The sequence below is a fragment of the Octodon degus genome, unplaced genomic scaffold (assembly GCF_000260255.1).
Source record: "Octodon degus isolate 3935 unplaced genomic scaffold, OctDeg1.0 scaffold00259, whole genome shotgun sequence".
Taxonomy (NCBI): domain Eukaryota; kingdom Metazoa; phylum Chordata; class Mammalia; order Rodentia; family Octodontidae; genus Octodon; species Octodon degus.
The window spans coordinates 1,307,174-1,316,530 of NW_004524835.1; the positions used below are offsets into that span (position 1 = coordinate 1,307,174).

General features: G+C 35.6%; 1 protein-coding gene and 1 pseudogene across 2 annotated transcripts in view; one reads left to right on the forward strand and one right to left on the reverse strand.

Annotated features, from left to right (window-relative positions):
• Positions 1-9,357, reverse strand: part of Il1rapl2 (interleukin 1 receptor accessory protein like 2) — a 1,644,749-nt gene that overhangs the window by 187,296 nt on the left and 1,448,096 nt on the right. The gene's annotated exons all lie outside the window — the stretch shown is intronic.
• Positions 1,212-3,538, forward strand: LOC105740994 (annotated as a pseudogene).

Genomic DNA, 9,357 nt, shown 5'->3' on the forward strand with positions numbered 1-9,357 from the left:
CTTCTTCTTCTTCTTCTTCCTTTTCTTTTCTTTTCTTTTCTTTTCTTTTGGAGGAACAGGGGATTGAATTTATGGCAAGTGCTTATTCTACTGAGCCAGCTCCCTGGCCCCTACCTTAAAGTTTTGACTTGAAAAGATTTTGTGCTCTTTACAGGCCAATGCTTGCATTTTTTTTTTTAACTTTTGAAGTGGTTGGGGGCTTCTAATCAAAGAGCTCACTAGCCCAGTCTTTTTGATCACATTTTCCATAACAAAAACAAACACTATCAGCAGTTAATTCACAAAAAGAAGAATATTTAGCCAAGGTGATCCTTCTTTAACTAGTTCTTGGTGGTTATGCGTATTTTGAGGCTGTCACAGGATTATTGGTATTTACTACACACACAAAATAATAAATGGAGCTAGCAAAAGAATTTCTATCATGGCTAATTTGGAGCAGGGAGGTTCCTGAGGGAAGTGTGTAGAAGTCTGTAATTGGTCCTTATTCATGGTAAGCATTCCAGAGTAACCAGGTTACTAAAAGTCTGCTGTAAATTCATTTTGTCAAGTGAATTATTTGGCTTAGTTCAAATCCCTAACATTTAAATGAGTTTAAATATGAACAGCGCAACTCATAATAACAAAATATTGGAAAGCACCTATATGTCCACCAAGAGATTAATAAATGAGGAAAATGTGCTGCTTATGCACATGGAATATTACTCTGCCATAAGAAAGGTAAATTTAAGTCATTTGTCAGATGTATGCACCTTGAGACTATACTGTTAAGTGAAATAAATCAGGCACAAAAGGTTAGATAAATGATTCTTATAGAGAAATCCAAATATAAATAACTTAAATAATGAAATATAAGACAGATAATATGAAACAGGGAAATAGATCTTTTGCAAGTAGGAAGGGGAGCTATCAATGAGGAGGAAGGAAAGGAAAATAAAATGAATTCAGATGTGTTATATATATGTACGAAATCCTCATCATGCATGAAATCAATATGTATTGCAAATGTACACTACTAATAATTAAAGTACGAGTTATAACAACAGTAGCAATACTTAAAGCACATTCTATGTTTCAAAGTACATATATATTTCAAAAACTGTAAGTAATTCTTATAATCCTTGGTTAGACATTAATGTAAAGTACACAGATAAATATATGTATATCATTAAGTAGTCATAGATTTTTCTTTGTAGTCTTAATAGATAGGCATGATGATAGAAGACAGGTGTCAACTTCAACACAATTTGGCTGGTTGCAATAAGAACTCAATGGACCGACAAAGGATCGTGAAAACAGTATGCCATATGGTACCTGTCATTCTGCCAATAGGCCTCAAATCTCAGGTACTTAAATTTATCCATTTTTGGTGTATATATTTTGATTTTTCTTTCCTGTATTTTATGTGGGAGTGTTGAGAAGCTAGAAGAGTTCCCAGGTAAGAGGATTCTAGTTAGGAAAAAGTACAACTGAGAATAGATGTTTATTATACAATGAAGATGAGTTGGTGATTATAAGCGTGAAGATAAATTGTGCCATTATATACCCTATGTGGAAAAATTTAATTCCAGTTTTCTGCAAAGGTTTATCTTTTTTTTCTTTTAATGGAACTGGGGATTGAACTCAGGCCCTTGAGCTTGCCAGGCAAGGACTTATTCTATTGAGCTATCTACCTGGCCCCCTCTTTTGTTGTTGTATTCTTTTGAGTTTATTTCTTTTATTAGGACATATTTGTGATATACAATGAAATCGTTCATTGTGGAAAGTTGTACACAAACATGGTAAACTTTATGATCATCATTTCTTCAACGTATCAGCCTAGTGCTTTAAGGTATGTTCTAGGTCTCCTGTTACCTATCTTTTTATAACTGATATGTTCAATGTCTACTTAATGGTGACAATGCTGCACAGAAGTTCACATTTGATTCCACAAGTGCAAGGATTTAGCTTGGATTTGGAGGGGAAAAGTTCAGTGGAGACTTTTGTCAGGCTGTATCCCACATGCAAAGCAGTAAGTTCCTCACGCAATTTAGGTGAAGATAAAAATTTTTATGATCATGATATAAATTGAATTTAAGAGTTAATTATTTCAAGATCATAAATTGATTTGCTGTGGAGATATGAAAAATAATGTAAAGTTTTAGACGTTTACTGTTTTTCTCCTGAGCATATAATTGACAAAATCTATAGTAAATCTATAGTACATTATCTATTGATCATCAATGTAATGATTTTCTCTTCTCTTTTTCCACTAGGCATCAGTCCTGTATGATTCAAGTAGAATTTAATTCTAAACTGGATATAATTTTATAATAACTAGAAAATTGTATGAAAAATAAGCCTCCATAAACAGAATGTATATTGCTAGAGTTACTCTATGTCTAAATTATTAAACACAATAATTCAGATTTAAAAAAGAACTCTTGATTTGATCATCAATGTAATGTTTTTCTCTTCTCTTTTTCCACTAGGCATTACTCCTGTATGATTCAAGACAAAGAGTAAGAGAAAGATACAACCCAGAACAACATAAAACCTGAGCCAAATCAAGGAAATTCAAACATGTGAATTAAAATATCTGTTTCTTTTCAGAATTAAATTAAATCTCCTACACCTTACTTGCTACTTTCACTGTACAAGATCCTTGGTACCCCAACTGAAATATTTCATTTTTAAACAAGATGTAAGTCAATAGCAATGTCATTTCCTCCAAGAACTTTAACTGTTTAGAAGTATCTTGTGTCTTTCTCCCTTTTCCCTTAAAAAAACATAATTGATGTTTCCAGCTGGAATCATGGAGGGTGTATAAGAGAAAAAAAGAAGGTTCCTGTTGTGCCAGAAAACAATAAGAAAAAGTGACGACATTTCCCAGAGTTGAAGATAAAGTGCCTGAGAAACAAGTTTGCCCAGAAGATGCTTCAAAAGGCAAGGAGAAAGCTCATTTATGCAAAAGCCAAGCACAATTATAAGGAATACAGACAGATGTACAGAACTCAGATCCGAATGGCTAGCTTAGTGAGAAAAGTTGGCAACTTCTATGTTCCTGCAGAACCCCAAACTGGCATTTGTCATCCGGATCAAGGGTATCAATGGTGTGAGCCCAGAGGTCCGCAAGGTGTTGCAGCTTCTTCACCTTCGCCAAATCTTCAGTGGTACCTTTGTTGAGCTAAACAAGGCTTCAGTTAACATGCTGAGAATTGTGGAGCCATATATTGCATGGGGGTACCCAAACCTGAAGTCAGTAAATGAACTAATATACAAGCATGGCTATGGCAAAATCAATAAGAAGTAAATTGCCTTGACAGATAATTCATTGATTGCTTGATCTCTTGGTAAATATGGTATCATCTGCATGGAGGACCATATTCATGAGATCTATGCTGTAGGCAAATGCTTCAAAGATGCAAATAACTTCCTGTGGCTATTCAAGTTATCATCTTCACAAGGTAGAATGAAGAAAAAAACCACCCATCTTGTATAAGGTGGAGATTCTGGAAATAGGGAAGATCAGATCAACCGGCTTTTTAGAAGGATGAACTAAGGTATTTACCATGGTGTGTTTATGATTTGGTCAGTTAATAAAGTATCTTCTCCCCCCCCAGGAAAAAAAGAAAAAGAAAGAAAGAAAAGGAAAAAAGAAAAGCTATATTTGATGCAGTGATTCTTATCAAATGCTTTTATTTAGATTACAACACTTCCTCTACACCACTAAAGGGGCCTATAAAGGAGTAGTCCTTTCCTAGCACTAAAAGAAACTGAGTGTTGCTAGGCTAATACAAAAAGAGGTCATTTGAAAACCACAGGGCAGGATCATAGAGTTTTTCAAACTGAATGATCTTCTGTCACACTGATAAACTATGTGATACATGACCTTTTCTTTCTTCTTTAAAATTGTCTCTCATAAGCCCATATTCTTTTAAAAACAAGTCCTTTGCCCAAATAGCAAGAATAATGCAAATAAACAAACAAAACAGAAAACAAGAACTTTTCCAAATCTTCCATAATGTCTTCAATTATATTTTAATCCATCTGATATTTTTTCCTTATGTATAACCATAGTCTTCCCTGCTACAGTGCATGGTTATTCTCTTGTGTTAAGGAAATGGAAATTAACAGTGAATTTAGAAAGAATAATATTCATGCTGGATCTTTCCTACAGTGTGTGTGTGTGTGTGTGTGTGTGTGTGTGTGTGTGTGTGTGTATGAACTGCAAATGAACAAAGACTGGGCTGCCAAATAATTGAATACTAAGAACAGACCACTGCCATCCAGTTTCTTCAGGGCTCAGCATCATGCCAGGACAGGAATGCAGTGGAGTGTGTCATTGCAAGAGTCCTTTCAGAATTTCCTCCTTATAAATTTTAAATTTAGTTTTCAATTTCCTAGAGTGACTATTCCACATTGAACAAGTTGTTCAGATAAAATACGATCTTATCTACAATCACTCTTCCAGCTTGAAGGAAGAGAGAAATAGATCTTGGTTGAGACTGATTTTCATTTATAAATATCTTTGAACATAAGCATACATATATTCACTGCCATTTTCATGTGGCAAAAGGCTCAAAAATAAAGACTTAAGCAGACAAAAGGAGTGTGCTGCTCATGCAAAAATAATGTTTTTTTCTCAATAGAAAGAAAGTTTGAAAAGCAAGGTAGATGTTCTTTTCTTCCATTCTTTAGTCCCTCCTTATTTCCTTTTCCACTTCTTCACTTTTTAAAAAATCTATAAAAGGGAAGGCTATACATTTAAATTATATTTCTTAACCCATAACTCTTATTTTCTCATATAACCCACTAACCCAAAGGTTAGGTTTAAAGTGATTGCATACCACCTTCCTTCCTACTTATATTTTTATTTCAATGTCCTTGATGTCAGTAATTTAGGAAGAAGCCAGAGCAGTGAGTTGCTCTGTTCTTGGAATATTGTACATTAGGAGAATGGTTGGCCTACATAGTTTTCTATAAAAGCAAGAGTATAGGATCAAAACTCATCTCAACTATCATCACCTTAAGGAAATCTTCCCTGAACCCTGACCCCTGCCTCCATGCTCACAGCAATTGTATTTTGTGGTATGTATCTCTATCACAGTATTAATCACAAATTATTATGCTATATCGATTTCTCTAACTGTTGTACCAGATTGTGAAATCTTTAAGCAGTTAACTTTATCTTTTATCTCTGTACCCCAATGCATAACCCAGAGCCTGGCACCTAGAAGATTTCCAATAAGTGCTCAGTGAGTCACAGACTCACATTTACATCTGTCTGCATCGGAATGTTATGTGGGAAATGGGCCTGAATTTCTGTTTCCCATATTTCTATGAAGATTCAACTGCCAGATAGAGAATAAGCATCATGCCATTATGTAATGGTTTGGCATCTTTAATTTTATCCTTATGTATGATTCTTAATTAATTGTACAATATGATTTGTTGTCATTCCACATTTTATTATATTTTATGAAGGAAAATTCACTTAATATGTATCAAATATAATAAGTAGTTATATTTTTCTAAGTAAAATGCTCACTGAATCTGGTCCACAGATTTCACAGTTTGATAGGATCAGGAGAGAAGAGTTTACAAAAGTGGGTTGCAAATTAAGAGTCTTTCTTCTAAGTTGGACGTTTGTCAGTGTCTTCTTAATCTTACTCCTCCTATCTCTCCCACATTCTTGTTCCATAAACTATGCCTTCTTTCTCCTTATCCACTAGCTAACCAGTGAACAACAGGCCCAGTCCTTACTTACCCTAAAAGAAACTTCCTTGGCTAGTCTATCCTCTCAGGCTATCCACCTCCATTGTTTATCTTTTTTTGCTAGCTCTTCTAATTTACAGAAACAATAAGTTGATACCTCTAACTTCTACTGTCTTACTAACCACTCATCTTGCAGTCATTCTTTTTCTCCTCCAGTCAGTCTTTTTTTTTTGTTAATTTTATTGAGAAACAAATAGCAATGAGACAGTTTCAAAACAGGTAGTAGGACAGTTACAATAATTAATACATTGCATAGTGTTGTCTTCGTAGTAGTTATTCATAGTATAAGATGCATACATGATATCCTGTCCAAACACTACTAGTCCAAATCTTTCTTCTCACTGAATTAAGAGAAAGTAGCTGTATATCTAACCTAACTATTTTAGATATACAGATACAAAAGTGTTTGTGACACTTCTTTCTACTCTGAAAACTCTCTCAAGGAAGACTGCCTCATGGACAAATCCTGTGGCAAGTGATTTTGGAAGTTAAGAATAGAAGCTTTAGAATTAAACAGAGTAGTTTTAAATCCATGCTCTTCTTTTTAACTAGCTGTGAGTGCTTGATCAAGTTTCTTAAACTCTATACTCAATTTTCTGTTTTCTTTCTTTAAAATGGGGAACATCTCAATTTACTTTACAATGGGTTCTGAGGACTAAATGGGAATTTCCTGTGATTTGCATAGCACACCACCAGTAGAAGATTATCACTAAATGCTGGCAACTTAGTCTATATTCAGCCCTTATTGTTTTCAAGTTTTATATCATTTGAGATTAAGGATTAAACCCCACATTCTGGCCCCCTGTTCTTTCACAGCATTGACCATGCAGGAAACCCTGGGTTTTATGACTATTCTAACTACTTGCTTTCTATCTACAGAGTGTGTGGCTCTGCCTCTCCTACCCAAACACTGTGCCATGCCCTAAGATTAATTCCAGACCTATGCTTCTTTCTCAGTGACTTTGGAACTGTAGATCTGGAATTCCTGAGTGAAGCAATTGCAAGGCTACAGTCACACTCATCATCTTTCGTTTATGATTTGCTTGTTCTGCTGGCAACACAGATTTGGCTCTACCCTGGCTAACATGTACTATTTCCCATGCTCAAAGTGTGCCATAAAACCTGTACAGTTGTCCTTGTATTGATCCTTTCTGCCTGTTGAAATCAAACTATACCTTATTTACTTTTTTCTTTTTTTGCATTTTTAGGGAAAGGTCTACAGGGTGTTCAGGGTCTCATTACTAGATCAGACTTGTAGTGATCCACCTGTTTATAGCATCCCAAGAGCTGGGATTACAGGTGCGTGCCACCATACCCAGTCTCAATTGCCATCTCAGCTCATCCTGGGGGCAGGGCTAGAAAGGCAGGCCTGGGGATTGAACTCCAGGCCCCTGCATCTGCTTGCAGGTGTTTTAATCCACTGAGCTATTTTGCCGGCCCTTAGCTTATTTACTTAAAAGACCACGGTGAATATTATCTTTTCTGTGGAATCATTTATGTGAATGAAGGCTGTAGAATAAATTCTAGCTTTATCATTTTCTAGCTGTGTGACCCTGCCAAAGTTACTAAATCTCTCAGCTTTAGTCTTCAGAAGAGCACAATTTTAAGACTTAAATGACCTAGTTGATATAAGGATTAAAGGAGAAAATTCTTAGCAAGCTTTTTTCATAGTATCAGACCTACAATAAACATCAATCCATGATAATTATTGTTGCTACCATTGATAGCACTATTATGCTTACTGTGGATAGTATTGTATTTTCTTCACTTGGGGCTCCAGAAAACCTAAATTGTGCCTGCTTTGTTGAACTTTTCTAATGAAGTCATAATAGAATTATTTACCTACATGGGTTAATGGCTGTCATTAATTCCTTCCAATTATTAAAATGTGAGGAAATAGCAGGGAGTTCCTTATTTTACTATGATGTAGGGGCCCAACGTATTTTGTTGAATTTAAGTACAATGAATCCTATTTCTTCCTTGCCCTTTTGGTATTTTTATTTATTCCATTCTTTTTGTTCAGCTCTAAAGAAAGAAGTAGTGATTAGTCTAAGAATGTAGAACCATTTATTGTACAACTCTCTATGTATCTTTAACTAAATTGTGGGTTTTCCTTTGCTTATTACCTCACAACAAACAGTTACTTGTGCTGGCTGAATGAAAGGATGTGCAGAAGGCTTAGCCTTTGAGTTAATGGGAGAAAACATGACCTGATTATTATCAATGGAATCTTACCCTTCATGTTTATACTTTCAGATTCTCCCATTTATGCTTTTCTTTATGAACACTGAAAATCATAAAATATTATTCACTGACTATTTTGGTGTTCACATCCTTAGATCCTGGAAGATATGTAAGAGACTAAAGCATGTTCTCAGTTCTAAAAAGAGCCCTGGTGAGGATCATAGCTTTTTTCATTAGCACTAAGAGAGACCAATAAAATATGAAGGAAAGGAAAGCAAATCAAAAAGTAAAAACTACTTCCCACAGATTGCATTATTAAAATAAAATCTAGACAAAATCATAGACTAAGGTATTCGTCACCTGTCACAACCTAAGATATTTGCCCCCTCATGTGAACTACTTCTGTGGCCCTTCTTAGCTGCTAAGCTCCAAATTTCTTCTCACTAGTCTCAAATACAAAACCAAATATCTTACTTGCTAGCATTCTGGGGTCCATTTTCTGACAACCCCTTAGTACATTTCCATGGGTGAATTGTGTATGTATGTGTGTATCTGTGTTATGTGTCTATGAGTGCATTATGTGTGTATGTGATTACACACACACACATACACACACACACACACACACACACACACACACACACACACAGCATAAATCCCCAGCTAATAAACAGGTTCCATTTTGGAAGAACTTTTGTAAATCAAATTTGTTTGTAAGTCCAACAAAGTAAATCTTTTACATCTTTGACATCAGCATAAATCAATCAAAGACACACACACACACACACACACACACACACAGAGTAAATGAATTACTTTTACTTTTTTAATGCATTTGGTTGTTGCAGGGTCTCACTTTGAAGCTCAGACTTGTGATCATCCTGCATTAAGCTTCCCCAGCTCTGGGATTACAGGCGTTTGCCACTATGCCCAGACTCTGGTTGGCTCAGCCTGTCCTGGGGTAGGGCTGGTGCAGCGTGTGGTGTAGGATCAAATAGCTGTCCCTGAACTTGCCTAAACTTCTCTAAGCAGGCACTTTCTTCTGCTGAGGTATCTCGGTGGGTCCTACTTTTACTTTTAAAGTAATATTAAAATGGTGGTATATTACAGAAAAGTTTTTCACTTTTGTTTCTATGGTTACTGCTTTGTGCTTCTTAGCAGTCTTCTTCATGTCACCAATACTTTTCTGCTTGCTTCTGAACATCTGCGTTCTGTGCACTATACAACTGCATATACTATTGCAGTATACAGTATGCACATAGCAGCATGACTGTGACAATGTCCAGCAGACACATGAGCTACTTCTGAAATTTGTTAGCATCTATGAATGTTCATAATGTGAGGTCTATACATATCTGTGGAAGGTTGTAATTCACACACACACACACACACACACACACACACACACATATATATATA